This window comes from Malaclemys terrapin, chromosome 6 (genome assembly GCF_027887155.1).
Source record: "Malaclemys terrapin pileata isolate rMalTer1 chromosome 6, rMalTer1.hap1, whole genome shotgun sequence".
NCBI classification, from domain to species: domain Eukaryota; kingdom Metazoa; phylum Chordata; order Testudines; family Emydidae; genus Malaclemys; species Malaclemys terrapin.
The window spans coordinates 55,023,182-55,046,004 of NC_071510.1; the positions used below are offsets into that span (position 1 = coordinate 55,023,182).

At 43.9% G+C, this 22,823-nt stretch overlaps 1 protein-coding gene across 1 annotated transcript in view; it reads right to left on the reverse strand.

Annotated features, from left to right (window-relative positions):
• MEGF10 (multiple EGF like domains 10) overlaps positions 1-21,528 on the reverse strand; it is a 149,072-nt gene extending 127,544 nt beyond the window's left edge. The window contains exon 1 of the mRNA XM_054032883.1: positions 21,241-21,528. The gene's annotated coding sequence lies outside the window, so the exon portion shown is untranslated. The remainder of the gene's footprint in view (positions 1-21,240) is intronic.
• Positions 21,529-22,823: the final 1,295 nt, after the last annotated feature.

Consider the following 22,823-nt stretch of genomic DNA (forward strand, 5'->3'; position numbering starts at 1 on the left):
CCTAGGTTTAGCAGGCCAATGCTCAAACCACTTGAGCTATCCCTCCCCCCTCATTAAGTCTCATCATGGCTCTGTAGGTTGCAGTGGAGGGAACAGAGGGATGTTGGAGATGGAAGAAACTACTGGCAGCAAACTGGAACCATTAGAGTAGACAAGTATCTCAATGTATTTTCTGTGTCTTTTTATTATCACAAATCAAAATGTTTATCTTTATTTATTATTCTGCTATAATAATTAATAATATATTCCTCTGTGGGTTATATGCAGCTTTGCCAGAACTAGTGAGTATGACTTTCATATGGCCTGACCTCCCATCATAAGAAATATCAAATCTCCTTCTTTAATGTACCAAGGCTTAGCCATCATATAAATGTAGCACTGGTTCTATGGTAGCTCAGGGTAACAACAATGGGCCAAATCTCCCCTTTGTCCCAGAGACTTACAGAATGTAGTGCCTTTCATCCATCACAATGATAAAGCATAAATACACTAATACTGCTGTATATTGTCAGCAGACTTCAAGACAGAAGTTCAGCATTTTTCCTTTAATGTTCCATTAGAAGAGACCAATTGTATGGACGTTGGAAGCAGCTTTGCAATGTTTGGATTCCACAATAGCATTTGTTCACACATTGTACAGTGCATTAAAAAGGGATAGTGTGCCTCCTGTTCTTCTTACTTACCTCAGTTACATTGTAACTCCATTGACTCCACTTCAGTTACTACATTTATTCTGGTATAAGTGAGAAGAATATCAGGCCCAATACAGTTGCCTGAACATACCGAAGGAAAATAATTCTATGCCTCTGATCATTTTATTTCTAAATTTTGCAATAACTAAAAAATAAAATCAAACTCTTAACAACAGGCAATCAATCGTCTTTACTAAAATAAAACCTACAGTTTAAAATATGTATTTCAATCTCACTGGCAGGTACTCTTCAGAAACAGTTGTTATTTACAGTATCTGTCTGGAAAAAAAAAAAAAAGATTAAAAGATCAAGTTACTCTTCACTTCCAAACAAGTCAGGCCACAGCTGTACATCAGATTCTGAGCAACTGTTTCACATGCACACAACAAGGCTTCTGTCTTCCTGCAGGGTTTACTCAGGTCATCTGCATGTGGCATGGATTAAAGCAGCACTAAAGCTCTATTATAAAGTAGGCTAAACAGTGAGTTTATACACACAGCGCCTGTGCCACTGGTAAACTTCTCCATTTGACATTCTCATCAGAGGGGTTTCCATATATTGCATGCAGAGGAGACTGTACAAAGTTTTAAGTTCCATTGAAAAAAGTAAAAAAATGGTGTTTCATCCTGTGTATTTCCATGCTGCATTTCAAAAAAGAGAAATAGGAAGGAGGAGTCTACTAAAAGGTCTTTCTGTGAAAAAACTGCAAATAACTGCAAAGGAATCAATGATGCTTTATGTTAACAGAAAAGCAGAATTAAAGTCTTTGTGCAGATTATACTGTTTTCTCCAGAAGTCACACTCTCAAATTTAAAAAATATGACTTGAGGCAGTGGTGTGCTAAAATGGGACCAAGTTATCTCAGTGGGACAATAAGCAACCCATCTCTCACCACCCCGGCATTACTCAGAGGAACAGGCTGGGTGTGCGAAGGGGTGGGACATTAGTAGGGGGTTTCCTTTTTCCCGATCTATTTAGTACGGCTACACTAGCAGGGCCTTGCCTGCTGAGCCCCAGAACACTCTGTGATTGCATTTAAGGCTGCAACCCAGTTTCCCTCCCTTCTTGAGGGACATCATAGCCAAGGCCGTCCTTACCCATACGCAAACTACGTAGCTGCATAGGGCACCAGGAAATTTGGGGCACCAAATTGCCTCAAATTCCTGGTGCCCTATGCAGCGGCGTGCTGTTCCAGCGGCCAGCCCAATCCCCCGGCCGGCTGAGCTGGCCAGGAAAGTAGCCCCTGCTCCTGCCCTGCACCCACTCCACCCCTTCCCCCAATAATCTCCATCCCTGCTCTGCCCCTGACCTGCCTCTTCCCATCCCTGCTCCGCCCCAGTCCTGCCCCCACTCCACCCCTTCCCCAGAGTTATGTCCTGGGGGACTGCAGCAGGGGTCAGGTGCGCCCAGAGCTGGTGCAAGGAAGTTTCGCGCCCTAGGTGAAACTTCCACCTTGCGCCCCTCCCCTCCGCCCTGAGGCGCTCCCCCGCAGCAGCTCCCCCCCTGCCCTGAGGCGCCCCCCACCCCCCGCGGCAGCTCACCCCCCCGGGGAGCCATGCAGCAGCTCCCCACCCCAGCTCACCTCTGCTCTGCCTCCTCCCCGAGCACGCCACCCCCACTCTAATTCTCCTCCCTTCCCAGGCTTGCGGCGCCAAACAGCTGATTGGCGCTGCAAGTCTGGGAGGCAGGAGAAGTGGAGCAGCAACGGCATGCTTAGAGAGGGGACGTAGCAGAGGTGAGCTGGGGTGGGGAGCCCTGTGGCAGCTCCCCCCCCCGCCCTGAGGCACCCCTGTGGCAGCTCCCCACCCCCACAGCCCAAGGAGCCGTGCGGCAGCTCCCCACCCCAGCTCACCTCTGCTCCGCCTCCTCCCTGAGCACGCTGCCCCCGCTCTAATTCTCCTCCCTTCCCAGGCTTGCGGTGCCAAACAGCTGATTGGCGCTACAAGCCTGGGAGGCAGAAGAAGTGGAGCGGTGACTGCGTGCTCAGGGAGGGGGCATAGGAACGCTGTAAAAAAAAATTGGGGGCACCGCTTTTTGGCGCCCCCAAATCTTGGCGCCCTAGGCAACCGCCTAGTTTGCCTAAATGGTAGCACTGGCCCTGGGTGCGCCCTGTACTCACCGGGCGGCGGGAAGTGGAGTGACCCAGACCCAGCCCGCTCCGCTCCGCCGGCTCCCAGCCACACCACCAATGAGTGCTGGGGGACAGTTCCCCCCTGCCTCCCAAGACAGGGAGCCAGAGGAGCAGAGCAGAGTGTGCTTGGGCCGGGTCACTCCATTTCCCGCCGCCCTGCAATCACTGGGCAGCAGGAAGTGGAGCAACCTTGCCTCAACCCGCTCCGCTCTACCGGCTCATGCTGGGGGCGGTTTCCCTCCAAGCCTGCTTCTGCCCCCCCACAGACCTTGGGCGCAGCCCCCCCACCCCATAGTGGCCTGGGGCCAGCCCCCCCCCCCCACAGGGGGGCTGCGAAGGGCACCACAATTTCTAGAGATGGCCCTGATCACAGCTGTTTGTCAGATCCCGAGACTGAAACTGAACCCTGGAGACTATGGTGAGGGAGCTTCCAAATCCCCTTGCCCTCTTGTCATGGTACCTTCTCCTCAGTTGCTTCTCTTACCCATGTCAGATCCATCTGTGAGTTGGAGTGCTCCCACCCGGTTACTAGATTGACTCCCAGTAAGTAACAGACCCCCAATGGAGTAGTAGCTTTATCTTGGACTCAGGGCCGGCTCCAGGCACCAGAGCAGCAAGCAGGTGCTTGGGGCGGCCAACAGAAAGGGGCGGCACGTCCGGCTCATCGGCAGCGGGTCCCTCACTCCCGCTGGGTGGGAAGGACTGAATTGCCGCCGAGGAATGAAGCGGTGGCAGTTGAGCCGCCGCCGATCGCGGCTTTTTTATTTTTTTTCTCCCCGCCATTTGGGGCGGCAAAAATGCTGGAGCCGGCCCTGCTTGGACTAAACTGTTAAAAAGGGCACAATCAGGTAAAACAGATTTATCTTTCTCAGGAACAGCCTAAAAACAGCAGAAACCTTGTTAGTAGGTTTCAGAAAATAGTAAGCAATTGGAAGCAGCTTAAAACATACTAAAGCAATCCTTTACACTACTTCCTACACCCGAATGGAAAGACATACTAAACTATGTACTCCATATTATGCACACACACAAAAAAAACCCACTTTAAACTGTAACAATCTCTTCTGTGGGGTGGTAAAACTTGGCTGCGTGGATTTATAGTTCTAGAAGGTGTGTGAGGATAATGTCCTGCCCACCAGGTGACAATGTCACTCAGAGTTCCACACAAATTATTACAGCAGTGTCTAGAACCCTCTTTACATTTTTTGTGTGAGCTCAATATCTTACCCTACAACAAAGACCCTGATTCAAAATGTCACTAGATATTGTTCCACAGTAGGCTTTAGTGAATGAAGACGATCCAAGTGAGTAAGTGCATTAGCTGAGTACTCACCAAGAGGAGCGGTTCACTCACCACCCACCCCATCTCCTTCTCTCCCTTAACTCCCTCCCCTCCCCAGAGTCAAGGGTCAAGTGAAAAGGAGAGAAAAGACAAAGAGAAAAATGTCCTCTTTTGAACTCCAGACTCTCTTGCCTACAGCAAGGACGGGGTCACCTTTGTCCGGGGCTGTGCACAGCTCACGCAAGGCTTTGCCTCACGACTGGACTGGGAAAGCCTCTGCAGAACCAGCTGCAGTTACCCTGCAGGACTTGCTGTCTTCTGTCTGGACCCAGGGGCTGCTAGGAACTCCCGCAGGCTGGTGCTAGTTACAGCTCCCTGCACGGCTGGTCTCAGGGCAGTGTGGGGATTAGGGGTGTTACTGGGCTCCCACAGTTCAGCTCCATCCCTGCTGCTTCACTTACAGAGACCCCCATTAAGGAGAGTAACAGTCTCTGGTTCCCCAGGCCACTCTCTACAGGACACCCATCACCCCCCATCTCTAGTGCTGTTGTTCACTCCCCTCTGAGGGATCCTGCCCTGCTGGGTCTGTCACCACTTCATGGTGGGTTTTCTGCTCTGCTCTCTGACACCCACACCCCTTACACTTTTCACTGTGTCTTTATGCAGCTTCCCTCCAGCCTCTCATGCTGTTTTTCTAATCATGGCTTCCAGCCACAGCTCCTCATCCTGCCTTGTGCTGCTCTATCTGTCCTTCCCCCAGCACACACAGAGGCCAGGACCTGAGCTGGGCTCCCTGACTGGCCTGGCTGCCTGACCAATTAGACTGATTTGGAGTACTCTCTATTTCCCATTGGCCCTGATGTGGAGCTCTCAGATTGGCCAGAGGTTCTTTCAGTTCAAGGATCCTGATTCCTTCTCAGTCCTTCCCTTGTATAGGGAGAGGGCCAACCAAAAAAACCCCATCAAGTTTTTGTAAGGAGCCAACCGTCCCATTACATTCCCTTGGGCTTTTCACAACTTACCCCCCTGGCCTGATGTACAATATATCACATAACATGTTGGGGCGGGGTGGGGTACCCACAGTACAGCGGGTATCTCCTTGTCCTTGAAAATCCATGCTCACCACTCTGCCCAAGCAGTCACTGTACAGGCAGTTGAATAAGGCATTAGCAAAGTTAATAATGTCCATGACCATGTTTGTGGGGGCAATCAAAACATAGGACAGTGAAATGGACTATATACAATTGAAGTTAGGTATTACAGTTATATTTCACCCCTCCTGTACACAAAAACACTTCCGCTCATCATTGAGATACCGGGTTGGTAGGACAGTCTTAGTGGAGCAGGTGGGTCTTTCGGAGCCCCTAACCTGACTGCTTCAGAAGCTACATCTAGCTCTCCCTCAGCCTCATCACTTACAGGTTCATCTACTGTGGCCACCCATTCAGGACTGCCAACTCTGGCTCAGAATTTGTAACTGCTTCAATGGTGTATGTGTAAGGGACCCATTTCTCCTTCTTTCTGCCACTATCAGAAATGTTCCTGAGCATACTGGGTTGGCTGGGGCCCTCTGTCTTATTGGTTTGGGAGGTAAAGGGCATAACTTGAGCTGATCCCTGTGTACTGCTCTCTCTAAACCACCATTCTCTGGCCTTACAGTATACATGGGCAATTCAAGACTGTTGTGTTTGAGCACTATGTAGGTCACTGCTTCCCATCTACTCCCTATTTTATTCTGGCCTCTTGACTTGTGGTTCCTGACTAGCACTTGGTCACCAGTGTTGATGATGGCTCTCTGAGACTTATGATCATAGCCCCTTTTCCAAAACTAAGCTGCTTTTTCTGACACTTCTCAAGCAAGGGTCACAAGCCAACATGAACTTCTAGAGGTTTTTGTGAACCCATTCATCCAGTACCTCAACTTTAACCTCAGGTCAAGCTGACTCCCATAACACATCCATGGGCAGCCTTGGATCTCTCCCAAACAACAGACAGAATGGCACATAATCCGTCGATGAGTGCAGGTGGCTGCTGTTTGCCAGAACCAATTCAGGAAGATGGTCTTTCCATCTCTGCTTTTGTTCAGATTGCCTAGTCCAGAGAATCTTATATATGGTATGGTTGAACCTTTGCTAAGATTATCCTACTCTTAGCAATGTTATACATTTTACACAGTTCTGCTATCACACTGGATTTGAAGTTCCAAACTTGATTGGAGTGCAGACATGCTGGACATCTGTAATATCCAAACCAATGTTGTACCAGGGCTCTAGCCATTGTATGTGCAGTCTGATCCAGTGTGGGTACTGCAACAGTAAAACAGATGAACATATCTGTCAGCACCAATACATTCTCAAACCCATCAGATGTTTTATCTGGTAATGTGTAGTCCAGAGCCACTATCTCCAATGGACTAGTTACATTTATACATCCTATTGTGAGTCTCTCACAGGGACACAGGTGTTTGGACAAAGCACATCTCTTACACTGCTTAGTCATTGTGCAATCTCTTGTGCCATATTGGGCCAATAAAAACTCTGTTGGATGACTTCTGTGGTATCTCTGGAACTAAAGTGTCAGGACGGGTCCAATGCATAGGTCTTCAGCTTGGAGCCTGCAAAAGTCCCCTACTGTGACCCAACATTGTTTCTATTTGGTTCTGTGTGATTTTACAGCACTTCTGAGTCAGATTTTGCTCCAGTGATTCTCCAGAGCCATCTTCCCGATTCGAGATTACAGGCCAGAAACTCATCTTCACATCCTCTGCCACTATCATGAGGAAATCTTTGTCATTCTCAATGTCTGGGACCTCTCCCCACTAGGCTAGGTATGGGACAGGACATCAACATTCTGGTTGGACCTGCTGGGCTACCCATCTCTGTTCAGTTGCTCCCAGACTGGCAGTATCCAAGTATCTCATTGGGTTGTGGTCTATGAAGACAACAAACTTTTGGTACAGCAGATGATCTTTGAATTTTTCAGTCACCACCCACTTCATTGTAAGCATTGTCAACTTAAACACATTGTAGTTCTTATTTCTTCTGCATTTCTCAATAGCCTGCTTGCATATGCAATTACTTTTTTCCATTCCACCTTGCTTCTAGATGAGCACAGCTCCCAAGCCAAGTCTACATGCATCAGTGGTGAGAATGAATGGTAAACTGAAGTCATATATCCTAATGTGTGTCATACTTCCCTTAGATCAGCTGGCATAGGCCAGTTAACCAAAATTTTAGTCTCTTCTTCATCTGCTTGGATACCTTGAGACATAACTATGTGTCCTAGGAACTGAACTTCCTTCCTCAACAAACATTTGCTAGGCTTCAGTTTGAGGCCATGCTCTTTTAACTTGGAAAACAGTGTACAATTTCTCCAAGTGGATAGAATCACAGAAATATAGGGCTGGAAGGGACCTCAAGAAGTCATCAGGTCCAGCCCCCTGCACTGAGGCAAGACCAAGTAAACATAGATCCTCTCTGCCAAGTGTTAGTCCTTAGGTTCTTAAAAACCTCCAATGATGGGGATTCCACAACTTCCATTGGAAGCTTATTCCAGAATTTAACTACTCTTATAGTTAGAAGGTTTTCCCTAATATCTAACCTAAATCTCGCTTGCTGCAGATTAAACCCATTACTTCTTGTCCTATCTTAAGTGGACATGGAGAACTATTGATCACTGTTCTGTTTGTAACAACCCTTAACATATTTGAAGACTGTCTTCAGTCTTCTTTTCTCAAGACTAAACATGCCCAGTTTTTTAAACTTTTCCTCATAGGTCAGTTTTCTAAATCTTTTATCCTTTTTGTTGCTGTCTTCTGGATTCTCTCCAATTTGTCCAGATCTTTCTTAAAGTGTGGTGACCAAACCTGGACATATTACTCCATCTGAGGACTGAGGAAAATATAATTATGTTATCCAGATGTATAAGGAGAATTTCATAGATATAACTGCTCAACATCTTCTTCATTAAGCATTGGACGGTGACAGGGGCATTACACAGCCCAAACAGCATCAGTGTCCACTCAAACAGTAGAAATGGGGTAGTGATAGCAGTCTTCTCTCTGTCTTCTGGATCCATTGCCACCTAGAAATACCCAGAGGTACAGTTTAATGTTGAAAAGATTTTGGTCCTTCACAAAACATCCCCAATTCATGGAAGAAGATATGCTTCCTTTCAGGGCACCTGGCTCAATCACCTATAATCATAACAGAAATGGACACCTCCACCTTTCTTCACCACTATCACAGCCATGGACTATCACTTTCTTTGAGGATGCCATGGGAGACCAGATCCTGCACATCACTTGAATTCCTGGAAGACAGCTGGGGATCTTACTGTGTCTCTTTAATTGGTTCCACTTCCCCCGTGGGGATTCGATGGGTGTCCGAGGTGTTATGCACAAAATTGGTGTCATCACTGGAGATGACTTCTTTATGCTTTTCCAATAACCACCAGTTATTGTACCTGATCTTCAGTTAGGTCCTCCTGTTCAATATGTACTAGAATCTTCCAGTGCAGATCATCACTAGTTGAGCCTGGAAAGGTCATATCCTCAACCTCCTGGGTATGTAATATGTTCCTGGTGTTATTGAACGCTACTTTTCCCACTGGGACTACTGTAGTTGGCAAGTAGACCTCAGCAATGTGAACCCTTGGATGAAGTAGGATGGTCCATTCAATTAACACTATGAATGGAATTTGTCCACCCTTACTTTGGGTCAAAGCATCAGCCACATATAGTCCGTCGGGCAAATCTGTTGCACAGGACCCTTCCACTGTCCCATTACAAAAATAAAGGGCCAGATTTTGTCTCCTTGTCAAAAAACCTGAGGGAGGCTTCCTCTTTTGGAGCTCCCCCCCACATTATTTAATGGAGAGGGGTGCCTCCCCTTCAAAATGGGCAGATAGTTTGGTCCCCAGAATCCCCAGATCTTGAGACATTGTCCAGAACTATTTGTGCTGAGGCCCTGTGCCTCCTCTGCAGCTTCAGGGTCTACTGTCCTTCCACAGTCCATTTCCAGTTGATTTGGCAGGGCTTCTGCCATTTACCACTGCCACTGGGATCCTCACCCTTCAAGAGGGGTAACCCACAGAACATAGATGGCTCCATGAAAAAGCTGAATCAGCACCAAACTGCACTAAGTTTTTAGTGAAAATGCTACTTTTAATAATCTAGCCACCAAACAGTATGTAGTAGAAATAATCTAGTGCACCAAACAGTATCAGTCAGCACTATTTCAGTAGTATGATCTACCTCAATTCACATACTACACAGTCAAAAACTTAAAGCTAGCTGCTGCTGTTTTTTTTTAACCTCTGTAACCAATAAGATACAAATAAATGTGGCCAGTGCTTTAAAACAATCACTTTGGACCTAAATTTGTTGACACAAATATAATTATCACTGCCTAGCATTAATTCCCTTTAGTTTAATCCTAGTAAAAAGGAGCATCAATGGAAAAAAAAAGCCATTCTATGAACTTTGCTTCTCATAGTAATTCAATGAGATATTTGCTCTTCTATTTTTATGTAATCTCCAAATAAAGAGACATCCCTGTTTTAAGTGACAATGATTTAAAGACATTAATAGTGATGTTTTAAATAAAGGGGCTCTTATGCACAAAACGGTAATTATATGGGTAATTAAAATCCACTGCAGTAATAATGGTGCTCTGTGGCCTGCAGAACATTCCTCAACCATAGTGCATACAAAGCTCGCAGACATCATTTACATACTGCTTCTAATAGAAGGGGAAAGCCCAGCTTTTACACAAAGTCTGGCATAGTTCTAAAACAAGCAGTTTTAAAAAAATGGTTAAGATCCTTTTCTTGAAGGCTGTCTCCCACAGAATAAAAACAGACTGGCTAGCAGAGCTCCATACTTCGCAAACCTTTATTCTCCTAAGTTATTCAGCTGTGCTAGGTCACAGTGATCACTCTTCCAGGAAGGTTTCTTCTAATCAATGGAAGGAATTTCTTATGCTGACAGTCTAGTCTCTCACTCTGGCCCTGGCTGGGTGGAATCTTCACAGTTCCATGGGCTTATTTCTTTCCACTAAAAAGACTGACCAAAACATATATTTAAAGCCTTGGGGGAGGAGCTAGTAGGAGTTCTGATTCTCCCCTCCTTATTCCCTGAGACCACGTGCCTCCCAGTGCTTCTACTGGAGCAGTGTGGCTCTGCACTGTCCCTAGTGCTATGAGTACATAGCACTAAGCAAGGGAAAGTTTACAAAGTAGGGGCCAAACTTTGCGATTTTAATTATCATAGAAATCACAGTTATAAAAATGGGTGAGTTTAGTCATAGCACTTAATAATGATACTTTGAAAAGAGCCATTTATAAATTAAAGTACTTTGTCCATATAGAGGCTGATTGCCCAGTCATTACATTAGTGAGCAATTACACGTGCAAGTAGTGCCTTTGTAGTCAATGGTGTACATGTGAGCACGCACCCCTGTGAGTAAGCGTAAGCAATAGCACTGCATGGGTGTAATACTGAACAGAATTTGGCCCTTTGTTTTTTGCTGATATTTTATAGATAAATAACAGAATCATCTTCTACCAAAGCTCTTATGCTATGTATTTAACATTTAAATGCTAGTACATCTACTTTAACATTTCTCTGTTTCATTTTTTACTACAACCGCAAGAACAAAATACCTTCTAGCATTCCTTAACTGAATCTATATTGACACAAACTAGTACAAGCATAAGTAATTTTGGTGACAGCCTCTCCCAAAAGCATATAAAAAAAAGAAAACAAAAAGTCCTAATGACAGAGAATTGAATAAACAGGATAGATTATTTAATATACTTCTATTACCAATTACAAAACATTGCTTTTTTTCTTTCAAGTGTCTCCAAAATCAAGTATTCACTTACAAGAGTATAAACAAAGGGTAAAAAAAGTGTGTCATAATAAATAAAGTGCAGTAATTTGCATCCATGTAATCTAAAGCTTTACAACTCTTTATTCAAAACATTATTACACAGTATAATCAAGGTACAATGCAAAATATAGATAGACCATAAGCAACCTTGGGGAAGCTTAACTCCTTATGCTTCAGTGTTATATAGTAGTGGAAAATAAAGATTAAAAAACACCCACAACACCAAAGATCTTCTTGAGAATCATATGTGGCCTTTGAGCTAAGTGTTTATGGGTAAACATGTTTCAAAAGAGGTTAAAGTCAGAGCTGGATCACAGGATCCAAAAAGGCAGTGAAATGATCAAGTATCATTACTCTTACTTACGGAGTAAGGCCAAAATCCTGCCCCCCGGCTCTCAGCCTGAGAAACTCAGCTGGATACTGGGGAGGGTCGTCAGGGAATAGCAAGAAGAATCCTTCCCCAAAGGCAGTGGAGGGGGAACAGTTGTTTTTAAACAAATACATTTCTAATTGAAGGTCTTTCCACTCCAGCTGTCTTATCCTAATTTTTAAATAGGCTTACAGTGGATGACGCAAGTCTGCTGCCTCTGGGGGCTAGAGCTACCACAGTGTACAAGTATTCTGGGACCTTGCTTCTTTTCTTGAGTCTTGTAATTTTGGCACATGGTCATGAATGTTTTGGAAAAGATTTTTAAGACAAGGGCCAAATGCTGCCCACAGATATTAGTGTGTACAACTCCTATTTAAGGTTCATTAGTATAACATACATATATTTGTGGGCAGATTTTCATCCAAAATTTGCACTAGTGCTTATGGGGCATCTATAATAATTTGATTATATGGACTCAAAAGTATACTGTGGGGAGAAATCCTGCACTAGGAGGTGTAGGCACTAAATGACCAACTTGATCTTTTCTATCTATAACATCTGTTATTCTATTTGTATGATTCCCATTCTAACTTTATAATTCTATACTGTCTATTATTTGCTGACTTATATCTTACACTTCCATACAGAAGCTTACAAAAACTATATACAAGAACTTCATCAGTTATGTCACTATAAACAGTTTAACTGCTGTAGACCTTCACCTCTTGATGTTTTTTTTACATAAGGCTGCTTCCAATGTATTAGTTTCCTTGGGGCTACCAAGCTTAATTTGACTATTGGCTTCAATAGGCTCTGATGCCAGCCAGCCATGCATAATGGCTTCTTTGTCTAGTTGTCACATGAACAGTTTTATGTTACGATTATTGTCACTCCAGGCTTAAACAGGAAGGCATGCTTTCACACAAATCATCCACTTCGTGGGCTCTCTTTGGCAGGAGCCCTGTGCTTAGAACTATTTTACTCCATAGTTTATCAGGATAGCTGATTACTAAAACCTTGAGAATAAAGTTTTAAAATCTCTCATCTAATTCAACCAATGCTTAATTTTATCCACCTGTCACAAAAACAAAGAGGCAAGTAGTATGAATTAGCCACCATTTAAATAATGATGTATTATCTAATTTCAAGGAAGAATCAAAACCCAATTCAAGTGTTAAACCATATGGATAATAAAAAAATATACTGCAGTGGGATTAAAGAGCTGAATGAAAGTAACAACAGAAATACAATTAAGAGGTGAATTTGACAGTCATCCTTAATTCATCCTGTTGTAAGCATATTGCAGCACATATGGTCAGAAGCATCCCCCATTATTCTGAAACCACCTCAAAAATTTAACCACAATGGGGAGACAAGCACAGCATTTCAGCTACAAAACTGTACCTCTTTGTTTTACCAGTCTCACCCTTACCAGGATTTATGTACCACTAATTAGAGTTTCAGGTGGTACATAGGGCTTTGTGTGGAGTTCATTCTAAAACAGTATTTGGGAAAGAAAACACATCAATGTCAAACTTCTCTGCCCCTGAAATACACAGCTCAAATATTTTAGAAAAAATTAGGAAGATAAAGCTTACACTGACTTTTTTAACAAGAAAAATATAGGTTAGTTTTGTGGTGACAGCAATGTTAGTTTGTATTACATTGTCTAAGAAAGAAATCCATCAAATTCCCTTGCTGTGGAGGGCTAATAAGTCTGCAGTAGAGTCTGTGACATGCTAGATGGTAGACCAACAACAACCATGAAGGAATCATTCCAATTTATGCTGCTAGTGCATTGATATCTATGAGACTCCATTAGGGAATAAACGTCTGCCTTTATAAGAACAGAATTTTCTTTGCAGGACTGAGACCTAAAATATTGAGGACTAGACTCTGATACTCTTACTCTCTGAAATACCCTGCTCTGGAAGTAGTACAACTGAAGTCAGTAGCACTACTAGTGGAGTACAGTTCTGTTCAATTAGCGTAAGTGTAATAGAAACTAGCCCTAAGACAGATCAGGGGACTCAGCAGCACCTCACAAGATAGAGGTCTAAGTGCCTAAAAGGCCTCGCTAAACAATATGAGTTATCCCAACTCAAATGGTAAAATGTTTGAAACAACAATCTATTTGTTTATTGTTTCCTGAGTTTAAACCACTAATAAAATAATTATTCAATCTCCAGTCCAGCTTCTGCCCATCTCATCCACTGAAATGGCTCTCATCAGTCTCTAAATACCTCTTTCTGGCCAAATCTCAGAACCAGTACTCCATCCTCATTCTCCTCGACCTGTCAGCTGTCTTCGACACCACTGACCACACTCTTCTTGAAATCTTGTCTTCCCTTAGCTTCCATGACTCAGTCCTCTCTTGATTCTTTTTCAACGTCTCTTTTGTTCCTTCAGCATGTCGTCTGGAGGATTTGCCCCATCCACCCTCCAATTTTCTATGTGAGTTAAAACAGGTACTGGATCCCCTTCTCTTCTCCCTCTTACACTTTGCTTCTGGGCATCTCACTTGCAAACACAAATTCAACTACAATCTTTATGCTGACAATTCACAGATCTACTTCTCTACTCCAGAAGTGTTTCCTTCTGTCCACTCTAAAATCTTGGCCTGTCCCTCTGACCTCTCTTTGTGGCTATCTAGCCATTAGCTCAAGCTCAACATGACTAAAACAGAGCTCCTAATCTTTTTCTCCCAAACTGTCCCCACTCCCTCTTTTCTGAACCACTACAGACAGTACCGCCATTCTCCCTGTTACTCAGGCCTGTAACCTGGGTGCCACTTTTGAGTCAGCTCTATCTCAAGTTCCTCATATCCAGACTGGGTCTAAACCTTGCCAATTCTTTCTGCCACTGTCACTAAGATATGGCCTTACCTATCCATGTACACCACTAAGACTGCCAGCCAAGCTCTCATCACCTCACGTCTCTATCCCTACAACATATTGTTCTCTGGCTTGACAAATACAATCTTGCCCCCCACTTGTATGAATTCAGAATGGTCCTGCAAAAGGTAATTTTCTTAGTTCTTCACTTTGACTATGTCACCCCCTATCCTGCCCTTAGGACGGAAGAATCCCATGCACTGCTAAAGACTAGGGACCGAATGTCTAGGCAGCAGTTCTGCAGAAAAGAACCTAGAGGTTACAGTGGATGAGAAGCTGGATATGAGTCGACAGTGTGCCCTTGTTGCCAAGAAGGCTAATGGCATTTTGGGCTGTATAAGTAGAGGCATTGCCAGCAGAGCGAGGGACGTGATCATTCCCCTCTATTTGACATTATTGAGGCCTCATCTGGAGTACTGTGTCCAGTTTGGGGGCCCACACTACAAGAAGGAAGTGGAAAAATTGGAAAGAGTCCAGTGGAGGGCAACAAAAATGATTAGGGGGCTGGAGCACATGACTTATGAGGAGAGGCTGAGGGAACTGGGATTGTTTAGTCTGCAGAAGAGAAGAATGAGGGGGGATTTGATAGCTGCTTTCAACTACTTGAAAGGGGGTTTCAAAGAGGATGGATCTAGACTGTTCTCAGTGGTACCAGATGACAGAACAAGGAGTAATGGTCTCAAGTTGCAGAGGGGGAGGTTTAGGTTGGATATTAGGAAAAACTTTTTCACTAGGAGGGTGGTGACGCACTGGAATGGGTTACCTAGGGAGGTGGTGGAATCTCCTTCCTTAGAGGTTTTTAAGGTCAGGCTTGACAAAGCCCTGGCTGGGATGATTTAATTGGGGATTGGTTTTGAGCAGGGGGTTGGACTAGATGACCTCCTGAGGTCCCTTCCAACCTTGATAGTCTATGATTCTATATTTGCATTTCTATCCTGGCTCCCCTTTCTCTATCACATCAAACAAACTATTTGTCATCACTATTTGCCTTTCACATGGCTGTCATTTCTCATAAACTATCCAGATTTTGACTGCTGCCTCCAGTTGACCAATGATGCAAGCCTTCATCACTCACTTATTATATTTTCAAACAAGCCCTTTTGTGTTTTCTCTCATGCTGCCACTCACACTTGGGAGGACTTCCTTGTAAACACCTGCAAAGCCACATCATTGTCCTCTTTAAAATTCTCCTTTGCTATGATGCCCACACAAATCTTGACTGTTTATCATGCTGACCAAGATTGTTTCATCGTCTGCTTGTACTCCCTCATCAGTCTGTCCATATCCACCTGTTGTCTTAAATTTAGATTGTAAGATCTCTGGGCCAGTGTTTGTAAAATGCCTACTAAGAGGTCCTGATCTCTGACTGAGGCTCCTGGGTGCTACCACGATACAAATAATAAACAACAACAGACACTCAGAGCTTTGCACTTTCAAGCTCCTTTACAATTGTTAACTAATGAATCCTCTTAGCACCCCTATGAATTCAATAGTTAAAAAGTTAGAATTAGAAGTATCCCCATTTTAAAGTTAGCGAAACTGAGGCAGAGATTAAGTGTCTTGCCTGAAGAGACACACTGAGTCAATGGTAGAGCCAAGATTACAATTTCTGATGCCCAATCCCAGGCTCATTCCTCTAGAACTCATTGCCTCACACATCAAGAGAGTTCAAAATTATTGTTTCAGTGCACATTATGGATCAATTTCTTTGCTAATTAGATATGAAAGATAGGTACATTATTTAAATTAAATTGCTACAAGAGCTGCAACTAGACTTGCCTGTCTAAATTTCAGCCTGAAGCTAATTTGTACCTCTCACAGACTGAGCTATCTGCAGTTCTCAAAAGATATTTTGCTTGAGTAAAGACCAAATAGTTTGCCTGGGTTTATTAACAGAAACACTGACACAATTAATCAAACTGAATCAGCAAGGCCAATTGCCTCCCTAGAACTATTTTTTCTGACAAGATGGCTGTAATTGATATCAATAGTCTCAATTAATTGGAATAACGTTTATTACATGAAAATACAGATTTCTCTCAGAATTTTATATGCCCAGATGAAAAGAAAACTGGCACAGTTATGTACAAATTGGTGCCACATTGTTTTTAATGTATGTTTTTAAGTCTCTGAAAAAGACACGAGTAGAAATTATTAGAGATTAGTGTCCGACATTAATTAGGTATTAGATTATCACTGCAAATGTAGGCTCAAATTCCATTATCCTTGCTGCTGATGATCAGCACCTTGCTCCTCAATTAGTCTGACTGATTTCAGTGAGACTGTTTGTGGTGTACAGTACTATTCAATGTAAGGGAACCAATCTTTGGTAGAAAGACAGTAACCGTGACAACTAGATGGTCAGATTCTGATGTCAATAAAACCAGTCACTGAGTAAAGTGATCCTTACGAGTGAGAATCTGGCCCATAATCCCATTGTTAAAGAAAAGGTTTATAAAAGATGTTTTATTACTACACTATATTTCATAAAATATATAAAATTAATATATTTAATGTTTATTTTGTAATGTTTTGTATAGCAACACAAACTATCTTAACTAGTCCCTAGAATTTCATCACATATGCAAGCACTCTGCATTTTTTCCAACAGCAGCTTAGTTTCCATTAAAAAAGGACATCTGATAATGCTGGTACAACAAAAAGGTGAGACATGCTGTGTAAAACTTTTGCCAAGTAATTTGAATAGAAACTCAAGGGACACTTACCAGCTGCAGTCAAAAGCCCCCTCAATACAACTCCGTTTTTTGCCAGTTAAACTTAAATATGTTAAGACATTTCCTGTGTTCCTTCTGTATCCAAGTTAACTGGTTTTGAGAAATCAAAACTAGCTATTTGCCTCATTAGATGGTTGCACTCATTTATTAAATATGCCTTTTTAAAAAAAATATATGAACATAAGAATGTCCACACTGAGCCAGACCAAAGGTCCATCTAGCCCAGTGTCCTGTCTTTTGACAATGGCCAATGCCTGGTGCTTCAGAGGGAATGAACAGAACAGGTAATCATCAAGTGATCCATCCCAGCTTTTGGCAAACAGGCTAGAGACACCATCCCTGCCCATCCTGGCTAATGGCCATTGATGTACCTATCCTAGATAAATTCAGAGAGTTCTTTTTTGAACTCTGTTAGAGTCTTGGCCTTCACACCATCCTCTGGCAAGGAGTTCCAGAGGTTGACTGTGATTTGTGTGAAGAAATACTTCCTTTTGTTTGTTTTAAACCTGCTGCCTATTAATTTACTTCAGTGACCCCTAGTTCTTGTGTTATGAGAAGGAGTAAATAACAGGTCCTTATTTACTTTATCCACACCAGTGATGACTGTATAGACCTCTAACATCTCCCCCCTTAGTCATTATGCTCATGGTAGGTGCTGGACAAACCACCCAGGAGACTAAAATTCCCAGTTTATCTACAGCACATGCAACAGTAGTGTAAAGTTCCCTACATTTTCCTCTTGTGTGCCTGGTTTAGAGGAATCACCTCTAGGATCTTGTCTACTTATTAGCTGTATTGCACAACCAGTGCAGCTCCACCAGTGATAGCAATGCTGGAAGCTGTTATGTAGACAGGACTCAGGCATTTTTACCACTGTGTCATCTAGGTTTCCACTCTACAGCGTCCACTGTTTCTACTGCATGTAGAGAATTAAAGCTACAAAGTTTGCTAATGTAGAGGCAGCCTAGATGTGAAAGAATAATTCAGTCTCCAGGACTTTTTATTCCTTGGTGAAATAACACCAATACCAATTCTAGTTTATGTGATGTAAAAACTTATTCAGGGAAAACTAGACTGAGATAACCAACTCATTTTACATAGACCATTGAAAGGACAACAAATGATCATTTTTGGCCAGTTATGGATTAGAACTAATGAGCTAGAGGTGAAAGATTCACTTTCAAACCCATGAACTGTCCAACTCCCTGATTAAAAGTTATTATTTTAAACTGTTAGTCATTTATCTTTTAAGGAGATTTGTTAAAGGCCAATCTACATTTCAAATTTGGTTGTATGACAAGAGAATATGGCTGTCCCAACTGTTTTTGTAGGGAAAATGATCTCGTTTTTATAATACAAGACCCACATTTTCAAGGTGTGCATGAGTACAAGTTGGACACATGCAAAAGTGAAAATTTGGGTCTAAGCTATATTGTACATCCAATTTATTAAAAATCTTCTGTACTACCTCTGCCTAGCTGGCATATCTGACTTGAGACTGAAAATAAAAACTGCTACTTAAAAGGAAACAGAATTAAGGACCCAGAAGACATGGATAATTTGCCCACCCAAATTGCTACTTTCATAAATTCCTCCTCCAGCTCAGCCAGTTCCACCCTATACTGCACTTCAAGAAGAACGCACATAGCTAATTATGTATGCTTCCTCCCTGAATTGTGTTTTTGGGCACAACTGCCATTCAGGGTTGTTTACAATGAAATTGAAGTCTGAACCCAGCTTTCAGTTTCAGTCTCATATCGGACATGCCACTGCTCATTCAATGCATCTTTTAAGTGCAGGTCAGCAACAAATGACACTTCTCCAAACTGATTTTTAGTTGTATAAGTTGCTGAACAATAACATTTTCCTAAAGTCATTGTTGGTCTCTCTTCCAAACTATTTGACATTGCCAAGCATAGTTGAAAATCTCACTAAGTTTTGCACACAATCGCTTTTATACCATGCTGATAACATATTCTGAATAGAGAGTTTAGACCTTCAGTGAACTGAAAGGATTATAGACCAAATGTAAGCACCTAATATAGAGAAAGGATCAACATGGTGAATGGCATAGGAACTACATTTATATTCTGACTATAGGGAAGTATCTTACAGCTAATAGCAACATCTTTGAAGAATTCATAAGATTCCAAACTAATTCGTGTTCTTAGTTTACTCTAAGAAATTCACCTAAAGACTATTCTGAAAATAGAGTTTCATTTTTTATAGTTGATTTGAGTGTATAATTCCAATTGAAGTCCAACTAAGGTTTGGAAGAAATAAAAACAGGGAATATTTGCACTCCAAAAATGCTTACAGGATATCACACTAGTGAAAGTCTTTATGCAGACACTCCTGAACACAGTCAAGTTATAAAGCAGGTGTGCATTTTTATGAGCAGAACCTGCAAGTTTACACCCACTTACAGCCCCATGTCTCCTCCCGTTGTACAATGTTTTCAGAATTACTATTAGAGATCAAATTAGTTCAGGGGGGTCTCAAACTGGGAGTTGTGACCCCTCACGGGTCGCAAGGTTATTACATGTGGGGTGGCGAGCTGTCAGCCTCCACCGCAAAACTCCACTTCACTTCCAGCATTTATAATAGTATTCAATATTTTAAAATGTGTTTTTAATTTATAAAGGGGGTCGCACTTCCCTTGCTGTGTGAAAGGGGTCATCAATACAAAAGTTTGATAACCACTGAATTAGTTGCTTATAAAAAAAGGCCTTTGAAAACCTTTTCTTTTTCCTTGTTCAGGTACAGCCCAAATATGTCAGAAACATAGGAGCTGAGCCAAAGTCTAAGAGCCTTCAAAGAAAAATTAAACCTCTTTAAAGAAACAGTTTCCCTGCTACTAGTGTGGTCTGCCAGTCATAGGCTTGATTCTGCACTGAAGTGAATGGGAGTTTTCACTGACTTGAATGAGTACAGAATCAAGTCCCAAAGGAGAGGGAGTAGGAGGGTGCTATAAGGCGTGAGGGAGGAGAGCTGGGGATGTATTGAGTTGAATCCCTATTTACCAGTTCACCCAGCAGTGATAACCCTAAAGAAAATTATGATTAGTCAGTTGCCTTGACTAATATGTAAAGTTATTAGCTCCCTACGAATAATTTTGAAGTCAAAGGGACAATGGAAAAAAAGTTACTCTTTGCAGAGGAAACTTATTTAAATGTTATTTCCCCCTTGCTTTGACTTAGAGAAATTCTGTCTAAACAGTCTAGACCAATTGGATGTGTGTGGATTATAGAAGACTGTTTTATTATTTGTTTAAAAGAACCGTCTGAAACAAAATGTATATTTACATATCACATCTGGTGTGGGTGCTAAAAGAACGTATATTATCTATAGAGAAGAAATAAAAGGATTTTTTTAAGTTACTCCTTCACACATACAAAAATGAAAACAAGAGGCATCTGTATATGTAATTAGTTACCAAATCAGGAAAAAGAAATGCTTTTGACTGTACCCTGTACATTCAAGAAAGAAAGAATACAAACACACAACCACTATAAAGAATAAACAGGGCCCGTCAAACCAGTGTTTAAGGAGAACCCGTCTCCAAGGTTTCCACAAACTCAGCTCCCAACAAGTGGGGAATGGCACAGACTTCAATATAAACATCACACTTTAAATCCGCATCTGACCCTCTTCTGGAGTGTCGAGAACATGTGGCACTGCAACTCCCCTACATCAGGGGACCTTGCAAACATTAATGCATCTGCAAACACTGAGTAACTAATAGAAGAACAGTTTGGGTGGGGAGGGAGGAAGAATCCAAAGTTGCCAGAGGAAAAGACAACAGCATTCCTGGGTAAAATATTCATGTTCGGAGCTAAATGGTGAGTCGAAAGGCAGCTGTAAACGACCCTAAGCGTGTTGTTCTCTGGACGAAATGTCCAATGTGAACCGCACTCTAATCCACAAAGCGCCCAAAAGAAATGCAAGTGGCATATGAAGGCGATGGATGAAATCCCAGCTCACCCCAATCTCCACCTGGGGGGATTTCCCCTACAACAGCAACACTTAGAGGGTTATTACCGCGCTCCCACTGCATGCAAAGTGCTGGGAGAGCGGATATAAACCACTTGGAAACTGAGCGCCGCCAGCACAACCCCACGCGCTAAGGGGGCAACGCACTGCGGAGGGGCTGGAGCCCAGAGGTCAGGCACAGCCCCGCACCACACACACCTCTTACCAAGGAGAGCACGCAAAGCACCAGGCCCTTGCCAGGCTTCCTTACCTGTCCCTGGAGATGCTGAGCTGCACCCCAGCAGCGTCCTCCTCGGAGCTGCGCGCACCCGTCGCAGGGCACTTGCTGCGTCCGCGGCACGCTGGCTTAGCTTACAGCCGGCTGCTGCACTGAGCTGAAGCCAGCATACTGATTTGGCCCTAGGGCGAAGGGGGCAGGAGAACTAGATCCCCTCCCCGCCGCACAGCGGGGTCCCGCTGGCCCCCGGGTGTGGAGGGCTCCCAGGGACGGGGAGAGCCGCAGGGGGAGCTGAGCTGCGGCTGCTCCTGGGACAGTCACCGAGACGCTTCTCTGCCGCCCCTGGCTGGCACGTAGCGCGAGTGCCCCCCGCTGCCGCCCCCGCTGTCCCGGGCGGCTCCTGAAACCTGCTGCTCCCCTTTGTGACACCACAGCGCGCCTCGGCCAATGGCAAGTGCCCCGCCGCCGCGCTCGAGCGAGAGGCGTGGAGTTCCCAGCCCCAGGGAGAGGCAGGGAGACGGAGCAAAGGATGCTGCTGCTGCCTCCAGCCTGGCTGGCCGGCGTGGGAGACCCCCGCACCCACCCATACCCTGCCTGGTGAAATGCCCCTCTGCCCCGGGGCAGGGAGGCGCCCGTAGCTAGAGCGGCCCCACCCGGAGCCAGGGGACGCACACGCCAGGAGATTTACAGGCAGGACAGAAAGGCACCCCGAGGCAGCCGTCAGCCGTAGGTACGACTGGCCGGCTCTCTGCGCTGGGCAAGCTGTGCTCAGCTTTGCACTCCCCTGAGCCTGAGGTTGGCCAGGGGCCGGGCTGCTACTCCAGGCAAGATAGAGCAGCCTGAGAGGTCCAATGCCCGGCCCAGGCAGCCACACCGCCGAGGATTGTGGGGATGCCCTAGACATGATTTCTTGCCCAGACACAGAGGACCCACTTGCAATGGCAAAATGCCAGCCAAGTCCCATCCTACCTGGGGGAAGACTCCTCAGGCGTCAGATCAGCCAAGGGCTTTGCACTAGAACTCTGCCAAGGAACAGCAAGGCCAGGGATTTGGCATGCAGTATCTAGGGGGAAATCCTGGCTGCCTGAAATGAGAGTTTTGTCCAGGCTTTCTTTCACCCCAAGCATAGATGCAGGACAAAGCTACATAGGATGGTCTGGACTTTAGGCCTAGTATTTGTTTCTCATAGCTCTCTCTCTCATGGAGGGGCAGTTTGTTACATAGAGCCAGCGCATCCCTGGTGACAGCCAAGGAAGGAGCTAGCACGCATGTACGTGTACACACACGTACACACACACACAGAAAGAAAACATACACATAGTAGGAGGTAGGATTAGAAATGAGCCTTTGTACAACAACATGACAAATGTTCCTATCCAGGAAGGATGCTTTCTTGACGCTCTCCACACCCAGCATCCCCACCCTTTTTTAAGGCAAAATGATCATATTTCTATTTTATTCCTTTATTAAGTTCTCCTATATCACTATATTTCAGTGGAGTTGAAAGATGCATCCTTACTTTTCTCCCAAAATATTTTCAAGCTGTCAGAGGTTGAACCTTCTTCACCCTTCAAAGAGTAGTGGGTAGCACTGAAAACAAAAACCCATTCATAAAA